This window comes from Tenrec ecaudatus, chromosome 11, assembly GCF_050624435.1.
Source record: "Tenrec ecaudatus isolate mTenEca1 chromosome 11, mTenEca1.hap1, whole genome shotgun sequence".
In the NCBI taxonomy this organism is placed as follows: domain Eukaryota; kingdom Metazoa; phylum Chordata; class Mammalia; order Afrosoricida; family Tenrecidae; genus Tenrec; species Tenrec ecaudatus.
Window position 1 is genome coordinate 44,314,396 of NC_134540.1, and position 22,076 is coordinate 44,336,471.

Consider the following 22,076-nt stretch of genomic DNA (forward strand, 5'->3'; position numbering starts at 1 on the left):
ATTATTATGACCCTAGTCCTGCCTTTCATTTCTAGCTAGACTGGAGCATATACACTAGTACAGATAAGAGCTCAGGACACTCGGATTCCAGGTCAGATAAACCCCTCAGGAGAAGAATTGGAAGTAGCAATAAGGGGGGAGGTGAGGAGAAGAGGGGAGGAAGGGGAAACCGATTGCAATAATCAATGCATAACCACCACCCCCTCCCACACACACATACACATACTCCCAGGGATGGACAACAGAAACATGGGTGAAGAGAGATGGTGGTTGGTATAAGAAAACAATAATTATATATAATTTTTAAGGGGTTGGCAGTCAAGAGGGAAAAAAGAGAAGCTGATATCAATGGCACAAATAAAAAGTAAATGTTTAGAAAATGATGATGCCAACAGATATACAAATATGCTTGTCACAAATGATGTATGGACTGTTATAAGAGCTGTAAGAGCCCACAATAAAATGTTTTTTAAGAAAGAAAAGTTCAAATAAAGGATTTTATTTTATGTAGGATGATAAATAATACAAGATGCATTATAGTTTTATATACCCACACAAATATGATTGCAATTACACTACTAAGAGATTGATGGCATCAAAGATGTTAGAAGATTGAAAACAGCGTCTTTGAATTAAAGCATTAAGGGAGTTGAATTTGTCTTGATCACATAATACCAACATGGTGGTGAGAAGAGATAATGTGACAGTCTTCACAAGGCTGTGTTATATTGGGCTTTATGTACCACATGCACAAGATCAAATTTTCAACTTGAAAATCAAGGAAACTAAAAAGCTATTAAATGGATTCAATGAAGGAAGTGTCTTAATTTTAATGTATGGAGAAGGAGGGGAATCAGTCTGATTATAATGTAGAGAATTAAGTAGGGATACAGGCAAGGGGAGAGACTCAAAACTGAAGTGATGGCCCTCAGTTTTAAAGGTGGTGGAGTAATGCACATGACGGACTGTGACAGCCTCAACGCGGGTGATGGCAGGGGACTGGGAGAGGAGCATAAGAGATCAAGTTTATATGTGAGCATAAGTAACCATGATTTCAGTCCAGAAGAATTAACATGATTCCAGCTACCATTGCAATCTTCTCTGAAAGGCTCACATTAGGGCATCATAGATAAAGTGCGTGTCTGTGTCCTTAGTCACCCTTTAAATCTGGCATTGGATTCATCAATGATTTAATTTTCATCCAAACAATAGACAGGTCTATCAGGGGAACACAAGACCACTATAAATTGTTCTAGAGCAAGAACGCCACCTTGAGGATTCAGGGGCTATTCCCAAGTCGTGTTACTATTTTATATTAAAGGTTGAGGAAGAATGATGTATTGAATTATGGTCAAGTTCAAGAATATTGAGAGTAATATTGACAAAAGATCAAATAGTTCAATCTTGGAAGCAGTACATCCAGAATATTTCTTAGATGCAAGAACAAGAATGGCATGACTTTGTCTCATACATTTCTGATGTGCTATCAGAAATGAACAGTCCCCGAAAAGGACATAGCACTTGGTGAAGTGGAAGGCAGTGAAGCAGAGGAACACACTTAAGGACATGGACTAACATAGTGGTTGCAACAGTGGGCTCAGCACCACAATCGTGAGGACAGTGCAGGACTAGGCAGAGTTTGGTTGGTCATAACTGACTCCATGGCACGCACCAACAATGAAACAAGGAGAGAGCTGGTGAGACCTCCTACTAACATCTTCAGTTTGAAAAGGATCAAATATGCAATCAGGATGCATTGACAATTATTTATAATTAGAATAAATAGTTTGAAACAAGAAGAATGAACATAATTAGAAAAGGTGGTCTTGTTAATAAAAATTGTCGCACTTACATAATCTACTCTCTACTTGAGGAAGGGGTAGAGGCTAGTCTGTCAACCAGGTCACAGTTTCATGACCTCATTTGGTGGCACGATGGAGATAAATAGCTCATGGGAGACCAAATACACTCTCTCCCTATGAGAGATTCCTGTTGAAAAGCCACATGAATCTATGCTGATGGAGCCAGAGCTCTAGAGCTGGAGGAGCCCCATGGAGACTCCAGTCAGCGTTCAGATGCTTCCACCACCACTGGATCCATAAGACTTTCCTCCTGGCCTGTGATCTTCCTGTATTCAGTCATTGCGTGTGTTGCATGAGTCTGAAGAGGAATTTATATATTGGTATCAGACATGTGGGCTAATATTGAACTTGTGGATTTGAACTGGGCTGAACTGGGATTTTTTTAATATACAATTACTGCTTATATTGTAATATACAATTTTAATATAAACTTCTCTATTACACAGATATGACAGTTTTCGGATTCGAATAACACAAAAATGAAGCTGGAGATTACATAACTGAATTGTGCAAACCAGCAACTTCTTCAGCACAAAAAATGGCAACTACACATGTGTTCGTCTCCAGATGGATTACATAGAAATAAAATTGACTACATCCATGGGAAGAGGATTTAGAGAAGCTCAACCTCAACAGCTAAAAACAGGCCATGGCTGACTATGGACAGACCATCAGTTACTAATATGCATGTCAGGTTAAAGAAAATGAAAACAAGTGGTTGAGAGTCAAAAGACAACCTTGAGTACTTATTACCTGGATTTTGAGGACATTTTAAAAACAGATTAGACTAACAAAATGCAAATGATATAGGACCTGATGAGTTGTGGAGGACATCAGGAAACTCATACAAGAAGAAGGAGAAAGGTCATTAAAAAGAAGGCAATTGGATAGCATAAAAGATTCCTAAAATTACTCTTCTTGATGGCATCGAAGCACGGGACAGAAAATGTCAAGAAGACAAAGTGAAATATTTGAACGCAATGTGCAAAGACAGAGAGTTAGAAAACCACAAAGAAGGGCATGGCCAGCATACTTGCTGTTTTTTCTTTGTTTTTAATAAAAGATCATCTTATCGGGAGCTCTTACAACTCATAATAACCCATACATCAATTGTATCAAGCATATTTGTATATATGTTGTTATCATTTTTTTCTAAACACTTACTTTCCATTGAGTCATTGGTATCAGCTACTCTTCACAACTCCTTGACACCTTGATAAATTATTATTTTCATAACTTACACTGACTGCTGTCTCCCTTCTCCCATGGGTTCTGTTGTTTGTCCCCCTGGAGGAGGGGTATATGTGGTTATATGTTGATCATTGCCATCAGTTCCACCTTCCTCCCCTCCTCTCCCTACCTTCTCCTACCCTTCTGGTATCACTATTCCCATTCCTGTTCCTGGATTCCGTGTGTCGTGAGCTCTTATCACTTATCTGAACCTGTGTACATGATCTGGTCTAGTGCTCTGTGAAAGGCAACACTGGGGCCATGATGTGGGGGTTGGAGGAAGCCGCCTGAAACCAGAGGAATATTATTTGTTTAATTGGTGTTTTACTGCACCCAGGCTGACTCATCCCTTTCCAGTGACCCCTCTGGGAGGGGATGCCCCATTGTCTACAGATGGGCTTTCGGTTCTGACCCCCTCATTTCCAACAATGTGTGTGGATTTTTTGCTTGTTTGTTTGTTATGTGCCTTCTGATGCCTGTTACCTCATCCCTTTGGCATCTCATGATCACATAGACTGGCATGCTACTTCCATGTGTGCTTTTTGTTTCTCTGCCAGATGGCCGATGGTTTAACTTAAGCCATTGAGACCCCAGACACTATCTTTTGATAGCCATCACCACCAGTTGTCTTCACCACATTTGCTTAAAAACCCATTTCACCTTCAGCATTTGTGCCGGGAGGGTGAGCATCACAGAATGCCCGTTTGTTAAAACAAAGTGTTCTTGATGGAGAATAAGAAGAGTCCCAAAGTCTGTCTACTACCTCAGTGCATTGCCACATAAATATATACACATAGGCCAATACCTCTATTTTTATGAATTAATGTATTTACATGCATACACACCTATGTTTATAACTCTGTCCATAGCTTTGCTTCCTAGATCTTGCCTTTGTTTCCTATTTCCTTCCTCTGCCCCACCATCATGCTCGCACCACTTCTGCCTCTTAGTAATTCCTCTCGGCTAGATTGTTGTTGCTCCAACACCTCCTAGATCTCTACATTCTCCTTTTATTGATTTTAATTCCCTAGTTGTTCCCCTGTCTATGGGATTGTTTTCTCACTACTCCCTTTCCCCACCTCCTTCTCCCCCCAAGTCCCTCGGGGGCTGTCAATCTCATTGTTTTCTCCTCGAGCTTGCTTCCCATGCCTATCTTAAAGTAGGCAAGCCAATAATAACAGAGCAAACAAACAAACAAACAAAAAGTTTGAAAAAAAGAAAAAAGGAAAGAAAAAGAGAAAAAGCATATATAATTCCAGGTCTGTCCACTGACCTTTATGACTATCACCCTACTGGTATAGGGGGAATTCTGGGAGCTGCCCTTCCTAGCCTGAAGTCTATTTTGGGGGCCCTTTAGGGGCTTTCTGGTTTTGTTTTGCTCCCATTGCTGATCTTATTTTGCTCCACTGCAGGGGGTTCAGACTGGACTAACTCCATGCCGTGTGTACCCAGTATTGTCCTCTGCTGTGATATGCTCCATTGAGGGGACAACAGTCCTCTTTGTGCCTTAACAGCTCTATACAGGGACATTGTCCTCCGGGCTTGGTTTGTCGATATGGGGTCTAGACCGTCTCTTTCTCTTTTTCCTTCTTGGTTTGGTTTCATGTGGGTGTGGTATACCAGCCCTACCTGTAAGTTTAGGGTTATTCTCTGCCACACAGACCTCTAGGGAGGGGTCAGTTTGACTCTGGGTGGGGCCGGTCCTCTAGGCCACTCTTTTCATGCATTTCTGCACATGGTTATATTGCCCTCAAGGTTTGGTTCACCATTCTGAGGTCTGGCTGCACATTCCAAATTCTGTGGAGACATAGCCAATACTCTCTCCCTGGGTGGGTCAGTGTCTTGCTACCCCCATGCCATCATTCCCTACCCTTTGCTCAATCTCCCTCTCTTCCTTTCCCCTTCTTTATGTTGGAAAACATGCACTTCCTCGGGTTTGGCCTAACCTTCACCCAACTGCTTGTACCTCAACTTGTATAGTGTGACATAAGTGGCTTTTCTTCTATACCTATTGTGCTCAGCATACCTTTAACTGAAAGAACTAAGGAAACAAAGAAAGCCTTGAGTTGCAATATTGACAGATTCAATGGACAAATTACTGGATGATTCAGGGAACATCAAACAAAGCTGGAAATGATGCACAGTCACTGCAGCAAAAAAACCTAGTTAATATTCAGCCATGTCTAGACATAGCATATGATCAAGAATCAACGGTACTGAAGGATCAATTTTGTGCAAGCTGTACTGAAACCATCAGTCAATTGCAAGTCTCAAGTAATTGATGGAATACTAATTGAAATGCTTCAATAGGCAGATGAAACACTAAAAACATTTACTCATCTATGCTAAGAAATCTGGAAGACAGTCAGTTGGCCAACTGACTGAAGAGTGCCATATTGATATCTTATGCAAGGAAAATTTTGCTGAAGATTATCCCTGTACAGGGATGTACTGACAGGGTGTTGCCCGTTCAAGGCTGGATTTAGAAGAAAATATGGAAGGAGGGAAACACTGACCAACTCACATTTGGAGGTATCAAATGTTACACATGTTTCTGGGCATATGTGACACACGTATTCCAAAAATGGCACCAATTTTTCCACATAAACTTCAATTTTTGAGATACAGACATATACCAAATACCACTCTGCTGGCCCATAACAAATCTGGATATTTGAAAGTAGTGTTAGCTAGCCTTGGATAGAGGAAGTGCACACTGGCTTTATTTAAAGTAGTTTTGTGGTACTAAATATTTAGGTCAAGTTATACTTCTCATGGTGTCTTTTGATCCAAAGATATATTTGAACAGTGGAAATTACCTTAATTTAGATATGTCTCCAAGAATTTCACCTTTATTAGGAACTATGACAGTTACATAATCTGTCAACTTGGGCAAAGGGGTGGAGTCTAGCCTGTCAATCAGGTCACAGCTTGATGGCCTCACTTGGAGGCACAATGGAGATAAATAGCTCACTGGAGGCCAAACCCAGTCTCGCTGCCTTACCTTTCCTGCCGTTGAGACACTCAGAGAGCTGGAGGAGACATCTGGAGGACTGTGCCAGAGTTGAGAGGCTTCCATTGCCACTGGATCCACAAGACCTTCTTCCCACTGGACTGTGATCTTCCTCCGTGTGGCATCATTGCGCGTGCTGCATGAGTCTAAAGAAGAAATCATGGAATAGTATCAGGCATAAGGGCTAATGTCAGACTTATGAAATTGATCTGGACTGAGCTGGGATGTTTTCTCAATATACAATTACTCTTTTATATATAGCTCTTTCTTATACACTTATCAGTGTCTATGAATTTGTTTCTCTAGTAAACCCAGAGTAACACAAGAAGTGAATAGTAGGCAGTTCCAATTTATTATCTTAAATGGGGGTCATTAATAAGAGTTACTGTAAAACTAAGGGACCTGCTAGTCTAATGGGTTATGTGTTTGATCACAAGATCAGCTAGTTCAGCCTACCAACCACTTCGCAAAAGAAGGGACATTCTGCTCCCACAGAGACTTACAGCCTCAGGAACCCACAGGATAGGTTCCATTCTGTCCTGTAGAATCCCCATGAGTTGTAGACCATTGACTGGTAATGAGTTTGGTACAATAAATATTCAAATATTCTGAAACCCAAAATGAGTCTGCCAGAATTCAAACTCCTTTATTAAAATTGAAATTTAAATGTTCCTATATTATTGTAAGGTGGAATAACTTATGCACCTGTGAACAGGAACTTTTAGAAGAAAAGTTAGAATCTTTCTTATAATGATGCATGGAATCTGAAGCATTTAGCATAAATTATCCATCAACTTCATTAAAATAGGTTCTAAAATGCTGACTGCCAATTTTGAAGAAGAAAAATTTAGAAATTGCTATGAAATCTTCCTTCTTCAACATGCTAAATTGCCCTCTCACTTTCAATTTATGTGCCTTTTCAATATTATTTTTTATTTTCCATTCTTCTCTTGATGTGTTCTGGCTGTGCAGTATCCAACGCATAGTCTCTATATATTTTGCACAGCCTCCCAAAAGACCCCACTGTCATCTAATTGATTCTAAGTCATAGTGACCAGATAGGAAAGTAAACACCTTCCTCTTTGGGTTTCCAAACCTTTAAATAATGTAAAGGTTGTAGAGTGACTGGTGGGTCTAAATGATTGACCTTATTATTGGCATCTCAGTGTGTAATGAAGTTGCCCATGTGGTTCCATATAGAACTCCCCTTAGAAGTCCCTTAGTGTTTTTTTAAAAGTATTTCTTAATTTTCTTGTCCTACTCTGTAATTTGTGTCTCTGGATTATTTTCATGTTTAAAATGAGGATGATAAATTAGTATAGCTTTTTAGTTAAAAATACAGTAGAGTGCCATATCTAAGAAACTAGAACTTTAAAAAAATAAAATAAATAAATAAAAAACTAGAACTGATGTGGTCTACCTAATGAAATTTTCTGAATCAACATTGCAAATAACCTCAGGAATTGGCCTACAAAACCAAGACCCGAAGAAGAAGAAGAAGAAGAAGAAGAAGAAGAAGAAGAAGAAGAAGAAGAAGAAGAAGAAGAAGAAGAAGGAGAAGGAGAAGGAGAAGGAGAAGGAGAAGGAGAAGGAGAAGGAGAAGGAGAAGGAGAAGGAGAAGGAGAAGGAGAAGGAGAAGGAGAAGGAGAAGGAGAAGGAGAAGAAGAAGAAGAAGAAGAAACAAAACCTGACAAAACATCACTGTGACATCATTGTTGATATCAGATACATCTCGTCTAAAGGCAGAGAGTATCAGAAGGTGCTTGCTTTTATTTTATTGACTATGCAAAGGCATTTAGCCGTGTATCATAATAAATCATGGATAGGCTTGAGAAGAATGAGAATTTCAGTACACTTCATTGTGTTTGGGGTTGAAAATGAGGCAAAGTAAGTGTCAGAGTTATATCCTTCCCCATAATTATTCACTCTAGATGCTGAAAATTTAATCAAAGAAGCTAGATTATTTACAGGAAGAAGAACGCGAGCATCAGGATTGGAGGAAGTCTTATTAACCACCGTTAATATGCAGATGATGTAATTTTGCTTGCTGAAAGCGAGAAAGAATTTGAGCACTTGCTGATGCATATCAAGAGTTTTCAGCATCAATGCGGATCTCAACTCAGTGTAAAGAAACCCAAATCCTTCTGCACGAAGCAGTGGGTAACATCATGAAGAACAGACAAAACAAGAATGTACACATTTGAATTATAGTGCTGATGAGGAATCGTGCAAGTATCATGGACTTTCAAATGAACCAACCCATCTGTCTCATCAGAGGTATGGCTAGAATGCTCCTTAAAGGCAAGGATGGTGAGACTTCATCATAACTGCTTTGGATACGTTATCAGGAGAGACCAGTCCCTGGAGAAGGTCATCATGCTTGGTAAAGCAGAAACAATGAAAAAGAGGCAGGCCTTTGATGTGGTAGCTGTGACAGTGAGCTCAAACAGAGCAATTGTGAGGAAGGCACAGAACCCGGGGGTGCTTTGTCTGGTCTAGGGAAGGTTGCTGTGAGTCAGACCCAACTGGACAGCACTCAACACAACAATTGAGATCAGATGCATCTTAGAGTAAGCAACCATTTGAAAGCAAAATTACAGCGTTTGCCCAGAGACAAAGTTCAGAAGGGTCAGAAAAGAAGGGGTAAGGGAAGCAGATAGCACACGCAGGAAGTAGGGTAAATGATGTTACATTGAGAAGATTGGAATGATTCAAATGAAGCAAAACTCATAGGCAACAGTTCATATCAAATTTACATTCTGCCCTATAAACAAGCCTTCATTCAGGTCACAATAGGAAAAGGTTTAAAAAAATCCTGGACGCTCAAGACACAGGTGCAGTCAAAATCATATTTGCGAGGAGCTCTTCGTTGGCTGAATTAAATCCAGCTAGATTCAAGCACCTCCCCTGCCACTGTGACTGTTGTTAGTGTTATGGCTTCCTATTGTCGCTTTGGAAGTGTTTTTGGGGTCTTGACACCTGTGGGAATAACTTGTAACTCAGGCCTTAAAAATATGCCTTCCCGTAGCTGTCTATGTCTCCTAACTTTGGGTAGGAATAAAAGTGAAATAAAAACCACCTTTTATACAAACGAAAAAGTATATCAAAATGCACCGACTGTATGTACTCCCTAGGTGTTCCAGTCAGTCAGGGCTTGCCTAGTGTCTTCTTTTTTTATTATACTGGATAGTGTTTTGAGGTAAAATTTGCACAGCAAATAGGGTTCTCAATGGAAAATTTCTGAACAATTTGTTCGGCAGCATTTGTGATATTCTTTACAATATGTCAACAGCCCCACAATCACATTCTCTCTGTGCTGCTTCCATTGTGCTAACTCCCCTGTTCCCTGATCTTTGCATCTTTTATTTCAGTCCTAGTTGACCTTTTAAAAACACAATATGGATGTTTGAAGATGGGCATATTTATAGATTATATTCTTTCTTTTGTTTCCTAACATTTTGCTACACTCAACACGACCTCAGAAAACAGTCGTTGTTTAAGGTTGAGAGCATCTTGGTGCACTAGACTCAGAGAGGCCTCTCGTCTTCAATGGCTCAGCAAGTCTGACTTTTTACAGAGCCCTGTCTACTGTTGTCCTAAGCAGAAGAGTCAGGAGTGGTACAAGGCACCAGTTAGTTCATCTAGTCTCAGAGAGAGTGGCACTATGAATTTCGTAAGCTATAGCCTTGGTGGATTACTTTGTTTTCTACCGCATTGGTTTCCTTTCTTTCTCTCTCTCTCTCTCTCTCTCTCTCTCTCTCTCTCTCTCTCTCTCTCTCTCTCTCTCTCTCTCTCTCTCTTTTGCTACCAATGCATAGAGACTAATGATAGTGTCACAAGCCTTTATGACCCTCTATGCTGCTCACCTAATTAGCATGCAGAACAGTGGCTCTGGGGGTCCCTTGAGACTGAGACCCTAAGCTTTCAAATTCTGAAAATCATTCTCCCAAGACATTTGGTTATGATGCGGAATTTCTGTAACTATTAATATGTATTAATATGTATTCTGTAACTATTAATATGTATATATCTGTATATATAGAGATAACTGGACGTGTGCACCTATAAGTATTCATCTGTACATCCCCATGTACATATATGCTTATGTACCCACATTTGTGACCATACCTTTTTTTGTGGTTCTTGTTGTATTGTTGCCGATTTACATATGTCATATTCTTGAACACACATGTTCTTTTTGTGCACTTCCTAGTGGTATCATTTACATTCATCACACTGTAGTAAATGTCATCTTACTGTGAATCATTCTCAGCATATATATTTACTCTTGAATTTTGATTTTTTTTTTACTCCTAGTAGTGTGTGGAGGGAGGATAGAAAGAAAATTCATCAGAGCCTCACCAAATATCTTTCTTCACTCCATTCATCTCTTTACTTTTTCTATTAACACTTCTACTATCATTATCTTAGTAGCAGAGACAAATGGCATACTTTCGAATGATTTTGCAAGGTTATTTTGACTAGAACTTCTAACACTCATGTGATTAAAATAGTCACCAAAGTTCATCAATTACCTTCCTTCCCAAGACAGAATGAAAAGAGGGTGGAGTTGAGCAAGTTTGTTTTTGAATTTGCTGCTCAAGATGCAGAGAGTAAAATCATTTGTCAGTAATCCCCGCTGCTGCTTCCCGAGGTGTCTAAAGTGAAAGGGTGAGCAAGAGCAGCTGTAGCAAATGCAGCAGCAATCTCTCTTTTAGACAAATCCAAATGTCTCCAAAACCAAGATGCATTACACCCATGTTCCATAAAACCAGCACTACCTCACCTGGTCGCAAGCCGCTGAATTAGCAATTTCAGGTCTGCTGGCTGAAAGGCAAAGGAAAAAGATGGCAAAGGGAATGAAAAGAGATTAATAAGAGGATAGAGCCAACACTCTCACATGGTGAGTCTCCTTGCATATGCTTGTATATCTGGAGGCAGAAAAAGACTGTGACTAATGTAATTTGCCTCATCAAGGATTTGCTAAGCACTTACCAGTTCACTAAACACAGTCTAATTTTCATGGGGCAAGAGGATTAAGGGCATTTCATATTAAAGCTATACCACCAACTGTCCACAGGACTTGAGAAATACAGCAGGGCTCACATATTATTTCCTTACAGAAAACAGTGACCTGGTATTTGAGATTTGTATTAGTCCAAGTTCTCCACAGACACTGTATTTTAGATTGCCATCATATTATAGATACAAAATAGATATATAGATACAGATGATAGATATCAAGACAGATATTGACATAAAGAAAAACACAGAGAGATTTTTTAAAATGGAATTTACTCTCTTGTAATTATGGGAACTGATGAGTCTAAAATCCATAGAAATCTAACAGGAGATCTAGGTTACACTTCTGAAGAAAAATTTTCTCCCATTGGGAAATCTCTGTTATGCTCTTAGGATGATCAACTGAATGACTGGGCTCCACCCATATTCTAGAGGGTAATTCTGCCCACATCATAGAGGGTAATGCACCTGACTTAAGGTCAAATGGTTATGAATGTTAACCATAGTTGAATTTTTAAAAGAATTGCAAATGATTTCCACTCAGTGACTCACCTGGAAGTTGATGATTTGAACCTATACAGGAGTAGGATCATGGAAGAAAGGTCTGGCTATCTGATTATGTTGAGTTTAGAAATGAAAACCCTATGGAGTTCTATTTTTCAACACATGAGAGCTAAATATTATCCTAGTAGCATTTAGAGTACCATTTGATGAATCATCTGGCCATAACCAGCAAGGATCATTCAAAATTGATTGGGGAGACAGAAGAATACAATTACTTCAGGAATTCCATTCTCTAAATACCATCATAATGTATGCATTAATAAATGAGAGGAACCGAAGAAGAGAGAAAAGAGGGAGGGAAGGAAGGAAGGAAAGACAGAAGACAAGAAAAAGAAATGAACATAATACACATTTATGGTTCCAGACACCATTCTAAATATTTGAAGGACATTATGTCATGCGGTTCTTGCAATGGCGCTGTGGCCTTGTATCTTAGTTACCTCGAGCTCCTATAGTAAGTGTCACATACAAAAGTAGAAATCTAGAAGTCTAGATTCAGCTCCAGGAGAAAGCTTCCTTTTTCTGTTGTTTTTTTTCGGGGAAGGTTCTGTCTTTTCAGAAACATTCAGGGACTCAATGTTTCTTGCAGATCTTGGAGGTTCTTAGTGCAGGGACCCAAGATCCAAAGGACACTTTCACGCTTAGTCATGTTTCTGGGTGGCCCTGAGGTCCTTCTGTAACCAGAGTAAGGGTGTCTAAAAGTACTTTCCTCCCCTCAAAGAGGACCTCTTGTGGCATAGTCGTTATTCACAGGGCTGCTGAAAGTAGGCAGATCTCAACCACCAGGCCCTCCAAAGAGAAAGTCAGGGCTTTCTATTCCCTAAAAGAGTTACTCTCTACTCCCTAAAAGAGGGACAGTCTTGGAAACTCTCAAGGGTAGTTCTACTCTATCTTATAGGGTCATGGTTAATCCACATAGACTCAATGACAGTGAGTTCGGTTTTGGGAGTTTTGAAATCCCATTAAAATTGATTAGTTGATCACATCATCTTTCATTATGAGAGTGATTGGATCATCATATATATGCCAACCCACTGATAATCATAGACCACTCAAGTTGGCACAGCTTGGGTGACACAATTTAATCTGGAATACTTAAGTAAAAACTTTGAGACCATTGAGGCTCAGAGAGGTGTGTGTTAGACTAGGTTAACTAGAGAAACAAATCTAGATGTATATTTGTAAGAGGGAGCTTAATTTCAAAGAACAATTATATATTGAGAAAACATCCCAACTCGGTCCAGATCAAATTCATAAGTCCAATGGTAGCCCATATATACAATACCAATCCACAAATTCCTCTTCAGACTCACACAGCACATGCAGTGATGCTGAAGGCAGAATGATCATAGCCAGCGGGTGAAGTCTTGTGGATCCAGTGGTGGTGGAAGCATCTCAGCACAGTTACAATCACCTTGGCTCCAAGTGGCTTGTCAATAGGAAAGTGTAGTAGAGAGAGAGTGCATCCACCTCCAGGGAGGAAGAGAGGAGGTTCCCAGAATCCTCATGAGAAGCTCATGTCAATGAGGTGTCAATGAGGCTGTGACCTGGCTGAAAGGATAGATTCCACCCCTTCATTGTTTTATCAAGTTGACAGGAACTTGTGAAACTTCCACAAAGTCAAATAGCTTCTTTGAGTCATATAGTTTGAAACCACACTGTAATCTTAGGAAATGTTCATGCCAATGCCACAGTAGTAAATTTAAGTCAAGAACCCCCCCCAACAAAGGCATTTGGAATATTTAATACACAGGGTCATCTGTTAGGCTTGCAATTTAGGTTATGTGAGAACCACTTCTGTTTTAATTCATGTATTATTCATCAGATATTTTGATGCACTTCGTTTTCAGGTGCTGGAATGCATCGGTGAGAACATTGCTTCTTCTGGCATGGCAGTGGAAAATCAAAGAATGAAATAAAAACAAACAAAACATATGTATCATTTTTGAAAGTTCACGGGAAAATATTGCTAAATATTCTGGGAAAGAGACAAAATTGGTTGAATAAAAAACTGTTTTGAACTAAGTAATCAGTAAGTTTCTGTCTATAAAAATGGCTTCAAATCAATTCAATCTGTGAACCATGTGAATCACTGTGGCAGTAAAATGTTATGTCAAGAAAAAATGACTTGGCCTCAAATGTAAAGTTCTTGACAGATACGTTCCAGAAAGTCTAGGAGAACAAGGTACAGGTTGGTGGCTACACAACACAGAGTACAATAGGTACAGGAAGGAATGTAAATTTTATTCTTGAGGTTTGGAATCCCACTGGAGATATATGAGCAGTGGGGGAAAGAGTCTGATAAACCATTTCTAGGTTTTCCATGGAGAATAATCTAAAGCAAATGATTACCGAAACAATAAGACCAAAAGCAAGGTGTTCTAAAAAACAGTCATTGATAGGCATGGCTCAGTCTACAGTGGCAAAGACAAAATTTGAAAGAAGTGATCAGACTAGAATACATTAAAGATAGAAAAAAAAAAGATGAAAAACCCTTTGCCATTAAATTAGTTCCAACTCACAGCAACCGATACAGAGTTTCTGAGACTGGAAATCTTTGCAGGCATCCAAAATTTCATCTTTCTCTCCAAGAGGGACTACCGAGTTTGACACACTAGGCAGTGGTTAGCAGCCTGCCACCCAGCCCACAGTCCGACCAGGGTTCTTTAGGAGGAAACGGAAAAGGAAGCAGAAGATCCGTGTCTTTGAACAGAACAATGGTGTGAATTATAGCGCTATGTTCTGAGATGGGAGATTCTTGGCGCAAGATTGTATGTAAATAACACACATGTGTTTATCCATGTCTTGTCCGTTTTGCTTTTGCACACATATATGAGGATGGGTTCAAGGGAGGAGTCAATCGTTCGGGTTTTGGGCATACTGAGATTTATATTAGTTAACCAAAGTGGAAGTTGCCTGGAACTTTTTTTTAACATATAGAGAACTAGTGACATTTACTGGGAAATTAAATATATTATATATGTATATGTATCGCAATAAAAATTAAGTTTCCTTACAAATTAGCATGTTGCTGACAAGTGAGTCTAAGAATCTGATATTTGAAAGGAGTTATTAGCATAGAGTTTTTGTAAAGTCATAGCAGTGAATGCAATCATACCGGGAGTCTATGTGGAGAAAATAGCCATCACTTCTTTAGGAAGCAATCCATTCAATATTTTAATTGGAACCAGAGAAATATCTAGCAAATATTATTGGGAAGAAATTGCAAAATAAGAGTTCTGTTCCACAGAAAGATGTGTTTTGACTGAGAATAAACTTTTATACTTGAAAATTCTAATTAAAACAATCATATGTCCCAAGCTGTAACCCAGAAAGACATTATTAGTTATCTAGTACATAGTAGGTTATGATAATAACCTATTGTATATACATATTTTTTCACATGTAGTTTAAATATATATTCAATCCACTTGGTTATGAATGGAAAATATGTAGGCTGTTGAAATTGCTTTGGTGAGAAAACTGTTAGTGCTTTCTATCCTCTCTGAAGAGCACAAATTAATTTTTCATATAAAATAGGTATAGAAAAACCATGTATGCGTAGTAACACTGCGTTTGCAGTGAAAGAGGGCATATCTTTTAATTACGTTAGCACAACAGGCATCTAGATCATCTCTGGTTGTCGGGTAAGCAGCCCACAAGAGTCGAATGAGTCCTTAGGAGCGTCTTTGTGAGGATGGGAAATACTGCAGACAAATAGACAGTAGAGCCTAACGCCCCTTGTTCCTATGTCAGGACCAAGAATGAAAATGTATTTTTCAATGGCTATGTATAATTCTGGGGATTACAAATCTTTCAAGAGGCATACATGTTATATAGTGGACATGTAACCGAGTGAATGGATAATACAATAGAATGAGTCAGAGGCTTGACCTAGTTTGTCCCTGAGCCAGTATGACCTACGATGTCCCTGAGACCTCCTCAGGGGCACAATCTATGATCAGTAATCAGAAGAAGATGCCAGGAGAGAGTTCCCTACACTTTAGGGTGGGACAGGCAATAGGATCTGATTGCTCTTAGCTATGGATAACCGCCAGGTACAGTGAATAGCCAGACACATTTTACAGTACCTCCTTTATGACAGCTCCTATATCAGGGGTTATTGGAGGGACTCTGTTCAGTCATGAGAATATATATTAAGATTTATTTATATCTTAGAATCGTAAGGGCCTTCCCCTACCAGAGCCAGTTTTCCCGATCTCTCATAATGAACAGAGAGGATATGGTTGCTTATATTCTCATCCAGGCCCTCATTTTACCACACCAGGTAAAGCAGGGTGTGCAGCTTCTTTAAAGGTCAGCCATTGGGCAAGTTGTTGTTTATGGTCTAGAAGAGAAAGAAGGATGGTTCACTATGGTGGAGAAGATATATGAATTGTAGTCAATTAATATGGTCCTTCTAGCCATCTATAATTCCTGTGTGATGCATTATAATTATGAACTCTACTTCTGTGGCTACCTTCCCATTTGTGTAGAACTTTCTCTACTATACTAATGGCCAGGATTAGAATGGGATATGACCTGGATTTAATAGAGGGTATGTACTAAGTCATAAACTTTTCTTGAGGGCGTGTTTGCGACTCTATCAGTAAAGGATGTGACTTAAGGCAACACCGTTTGTTTTCCTTGGGCAGCTTGTCTATGCAGGTACCACTGAACAGCTCTAACGCACATCCCCTCACCTCAAAGCCATTCCTCTCTTCCCTCAGTGAACTTTTGGAGATGAAAATAGACATGCTGGGAGTTTTGGACACTTGCCGCCTCTGATTCTGGACCCTGCAGTTGGATCTCCTCTGCCTAACCAGATTTGAGACTGCACAACACCCACTGTATGAGATATTTCCTCAAACTGTGGTGAGTTTCTGTGGGACCTTGCAGTGAAATATGGAACCTGGGGCATTAAAATATATACTGCAGCAGGCATTGGGGGAAAACAGAGCAAAATAGCATTTTGGAAGAGTTGGACATTCAGGAATCTTCAATCTCAAACTCCTTTGTACTAGGCTTATATTATTATTTTTTATGAAAATATTTCCACAGTGATTTTCCTGGGGCATTTGAAGCTAACAGAGGGCCTTTGAGGGGGGTGGGGTGGGAGGGAGCGAACCAGGCTGCATCAACCAGTGTGGTGTGTAAGGTTCTGAAGGGCAGGTCCCCATGAGGGTATGTCCAACATATAGTAAGAAGAAAGTACCAACCACACTGGTGCAATTGAAGTGTGCTCACAAGTGCCAGTGGGGGTGAAAAGAGGCCAGGAAATTTGGGTTAATAGAAATCACAGTCATGCCACAGCGGTTCCCTCTTCCTATGGCGTTCACTTTACTCTAACCTCCAATGATTTTACATTCAGGAAATGTCAGGCATTGGCTTGTTTTTCAGAGTCCTGTGAAAGCAATCTATTCGAATCGTTTTTTTTTCCTAAGGCTAGCTTCGAATCATTCCTCATAGTAAATAATAATAGCATAACTTACAGGACTATTTGGAGGATCATAAATATCATTTAAGTAGAATTTCATAATTTATATAGGACTTTAAAATTGGGAGTATTTGTATATTCTAAAAACTATAGGCTATTTTTTAAAGTGACCAGATTTTAACATTGGTAAAGTGGGACACGAGTGGGACACCATTGATAAAACTCATATCCTGGTGAAATAGCCACATGGCAGCCGAAAACCATATACCCTAGCTTGTTGTGCATTCTTTCCAAAAAATCTGAACTTTTAAGAAACGCCGTGGGACAAGGGAAAAATTGTTAAAAATCAGGACAGTCCTGCCAAAAGCGGGACATCTGGTCACCTTATTTTAGATAGAAAGCCTGAAAGTCTCACTTGAAAAGTACTTCTGTACTTCTGAGCAGCTAATAAGAGGGATCTAGAAATTAGATCTCTGTTGGCTACAGAACTATACCATATGTGTTTTCAGAGACTAGAGATTGAGATTTCACTTTAAGGAAAATCCCCTCCCACACGAATTTGGGATTTGTAAATACAAGCATGCTCTTGTAATACTAGTGGTGTCCTGGTGCTTCCTGGTATTTTTGCCTTGACCCTTCCTTCCTTCCTTCCTTCCTCCCTTCCTTCCTTCCTTCCTTCCTTCCTTCCTTCCTTCCTTCCTTCCTTCCTTCCTTTCTTCCTTCCTTCCTGTTAATGCCTAGGGATCTTTTTCTTAGATGTTAAAGATCAGCTAAAATTAAAGCCGTATGTCAAGAGTGATCATAGAAGCATGTGTAGTGAGACTTGGGCTCGAACAGTGAGTAGATGGGCTCCTTGTTCGTTGTCACAGGATTGATGCCAACCCATAGAAGTCCCAAGGGTGCCATGCAAAACTGCTCTACACAGAGTTTTAGAGGCTTCTAACTATTAGGAGCCCATCGCCACACCTGTCTTTCAAGGTTATGTCGGGTGGATTGAAGCCATTTGGACTACTACTTGAGTGTCCAACTATTAGCATTACCTAATAGGGACATGATTAGATGTTATTGATGATAAGATGTGTTGAGATATTTTCTGACTCAGAGCTGGGCCATCCTCACAATTGTTCTGCAACTCGCCTTTTGAACTCTTGACTGCTGCTTCCTAGAGCATTGAGAGTAAATCCAAGCAACATGAAATACTGGAGAACATTAATCTTACCTCATATGTCTTATTCATAATCAACTTCAAACTATTATTGGCACTTCTTGATGAGTGGTTTACATTAAAAAGGGTTAGCTTGCATTATTTAAATCAATCTCTTAGAAAATTTTAGAAATAGAGCAGTTTAAAATGGTAGGTTAAAATGCTTCTATTGGGGTTTCAAGTGATTCATGTATGGGTTTATTTCAAACAAAATATGTTTAAATAATTCTCTGTTTTCAGAGAACAACTGGAGAAAAATGTTCTCTAATATGCTAATCCTTATATTATTAGAGTGCCAGAAAATATTCAGTAAAACAGTGGCTTCTACGGGAAACCTTAGAAGCATTCAATTCAAAGCAGCACGCTCAGGGGCAGTTACAGCATCTGGGATTTGCGATTTGAAAGGCGTAAGCTTGATGGAGCTTTTCAAAGGCAAAAGATAGTTGTGGGAGATGACTGAAAAGAATTTTTAAGAAATTTGACAATAACATTTTTGAGGAAAAGGTCTGGAAATGTGTGCCCAGAATTTTTGTTTTCCACATACCAGGACAATGCTCATGTTCCTTCTCCCAGGGTAGCAAGGATTGTCAAAGAAGATATGAAATGGAAAATTATAGACCCGATAGTCCTCATCTTTCCCCTTTGGTTTATTTTAATTCCCAGCACACAAAGAACATTTTAAAATATTTGAGTCCCTTGAGGATGCCCAAACTGACATTTTTACATGGAGAAAATGGAAGATTGCAGGATTCTTTAGGGAAGGGTAACTCCACTGGGTTGATTCTTGGTCTACTCTGATTCACAGTGATCCTATAGGACAAGATGAAATCACTCTGTGGGGTTTGCAGGCTTTAAATCAGTGTCTTGGAGTACACAGCCTCACGTTTCTTCTTCCGAGTGGCTAGTAGATTCAGAAGCATATATATCTAGAGGAAGAATATGTTGAGAAATAATATCCTTTATTAAAAAGATTTAATAAACAGTTCTGTGATTTATAGAAATACTTTTTGATTTACCCTTCTATTACTGGCAGAAATGCAATTATAAAGAACAGCAAAATAAAAATGGGGGAAAAAAGTCCTAAAAGAAAACTATGTTGGCACACATCTATTGGAAAATTTACATTTTACAAAATATTTTTTGGTAAAGGATTGCAGAAAGAGAACAGTGCTTGTGTGAATGTTTGCAAGTACAGTAGTGTCAGTGGTGCTGGCTACATATTTTACTTCCAGACCTATGGCCAGGAGAAAGGCTAATAAGGAAAAAGATAGACCTTTATGAAGAACAAAGGGGATGAGAGGAGAAGGTTCAAAGGGAGAAAGGGGTTTAAATAACCTAGAGATGAATCTAAATTATGAGATGCAATTCTTGAGTGAGCCATTTGCTACTTTATGAAGCTGTGCTGAAAGCATGTTGTAAACAATGTGTGCTCAAGAACAGGGTGAGAGGAATCTTGAGAACCCTTAAGCATCAGATTGGATTTTCAGAGCTGGTTTAAGAGAGGAACAAAAGGGCAATGTGGGTTGAAGTGCAAAACAGCATAATGTTGGATGCATTTCTCAAACAGCGGAGGTTCTTATGCCAGCTGATCAGACAGAGACCTCAGCAAATGCGGAACAGAAGAGCAGGCAGACACAAGAAAGAGCTCTCCCAAAAGCACCCAGGGAAGGGGGAGGTGGGCAGGGAGGGATAAGGGAGCTCACAGAATAACATGGCTGATTTGGAAGTAGAAGTTCAGAGGTTAGAATTGTGTCCTCAGGTCCTCGGGGAGATGGAAAATACTTAAGAATATATTTAAAGGGTGATATGAATTAGTAAAAAAAAACTGATTTTGCACAATATAAATTTAAAAATTCACTGAGACAATTATTCTTTCTTACTCTTATCTGCAGCAAAGAGAAAGGAATATAAATTATTATATATCTTTGTTTAGCTAAAAAAAGACATAGATGTCGTGATAAAACCCAAACTAAACCAAACAAGAAAACCACACTGCAGTTGAGACAATTCCAACTCATAGGACCCTGCAACAAAGCAGAGCTGCCCCTGTGGGTTTCCGAGGTTGTATCTCTCTACAGGAGTAGAAAACCTCAGCTTCCTCCGCCCAAGCATCTGGTGGCTTCAAAGTGCTGGTCTGTGGTTAGCAGTGCAACACGTAACCACTACAACAGCAGGGGTCCCTACTGGTGTAAAGATAGGAACAAATAAATACAATGTCATTTGACCATGGTCTTTATGCCACACAATACTGGTAATTCATGAACGGTCCTGATTTTACAGTTAGCTTTAGAATGATTTCATCTAATAGGAAACAAAATGAAAAGGCAGACAACTTTAAAGATTCTGTCTACCTAAGGAAAACATCAAAAGCTATCCCTGTTGTTGCTAGATAGGGTCCAGTGTTTTCCTCATTTTATATGTAACAGAATGGTGCTTCAGGGAATCCTATTTGAAAATACAAGTGAATCCTATCACTATCATTCCCCACTTTCTTACCAAACTCACGCAGGGAAAGGTCGTTCGGTGGGAGGTAGAGTCTTTTCCTAGAAGAATCACATGAAAGAATGCATTGGCCCTGCTCATTGGCCTGGACATCCCTGAGAACATGTCCAAAGCATGTAACATGAAGTCTCTCCATCCTTGCCTTGAAGGAACAGTCTGTCTTGACTACTTCCCAGACAGATCGGTTTGTCCATTTAGCAGTCCATGGTGCTTTGAATCGTCTTCTCCAGCACCACAACTCAAATGCGTCCTTCTTCAGTTTCCCTTATTCCATGTCCAGCTTTCATACACACATGAAACAACTGTCAAACATCACGGGTTGTTCCCCTGTTTCTTTTCTCAGCATCCAAAGTTGACAAGGATGAGAGAGGATAACACCCTGATAGAAACCTCTTTTTGATTTTAAACCATTCCAAACTCCCTTTTTTTTTCTGTTCACCGACTACCTCTGGATCCATGTGAAACTTCCATAGGAGCACAATGAAGTGTTCTGGATTCCTATTCTCCCCAAGGCCATTGCTATGATCCATACAGTGGATACAGAGTCACTAAGTCATAGTGACCCACAGATACCAGAGTAAACCAGAACGAGACCTTGTGCAGTCCCATGTCATCCTCACAATCGTTTCTACGATCGGGCCCATTGCTGAAGTCACGGTACCTGTCACTTCCTCTCCTCACGAGTCCTTCTCCTCGTGCTGAGCCTATGCCACACCAAGCACGATGCGCTTCTCCAGGGTCCTTCCTAAGAGCATAGTTTAAGTGAGACTCCCATCCTCACTTCTTTCTGTCCAGAGAATCCTTCAAGGTTGCTACTGAAGGCTGGGAGGTTTCTTGAGTTCATTCATCTTAAGAAATTCTGACCACGTTCTTCTCTTTTGGTTTGTCAACTTCAGGTCTTGCCGCGCGTCATTATAATTCATCTGTCATTATAATTCATCTTTGTCTTTTGAGCCAGCCTTTAAAAGTGATGCTCAGCCTTTTTTTTTTTTTTTTTTTTTACTGTACTCAAGAGCCAGTTTCATAGTCTTCTCTGCCATCCATTTGGTTCTTCTCTGTCTGGTCCACGACACTGTTTTCTTTCCGTATGGTATCCTTGCTGTTATTCTGCAGCGCCACTGATCTTCGGTCATTAGTGTGCTGTGCTAGGATCTTGTCTAGAGATTGTTTCTAAATTCGGTGGGAGATACTTGAGGATGGGCTTCGACAGTTGGATAGCATTTTAACTGTCTTCCAGGCAGC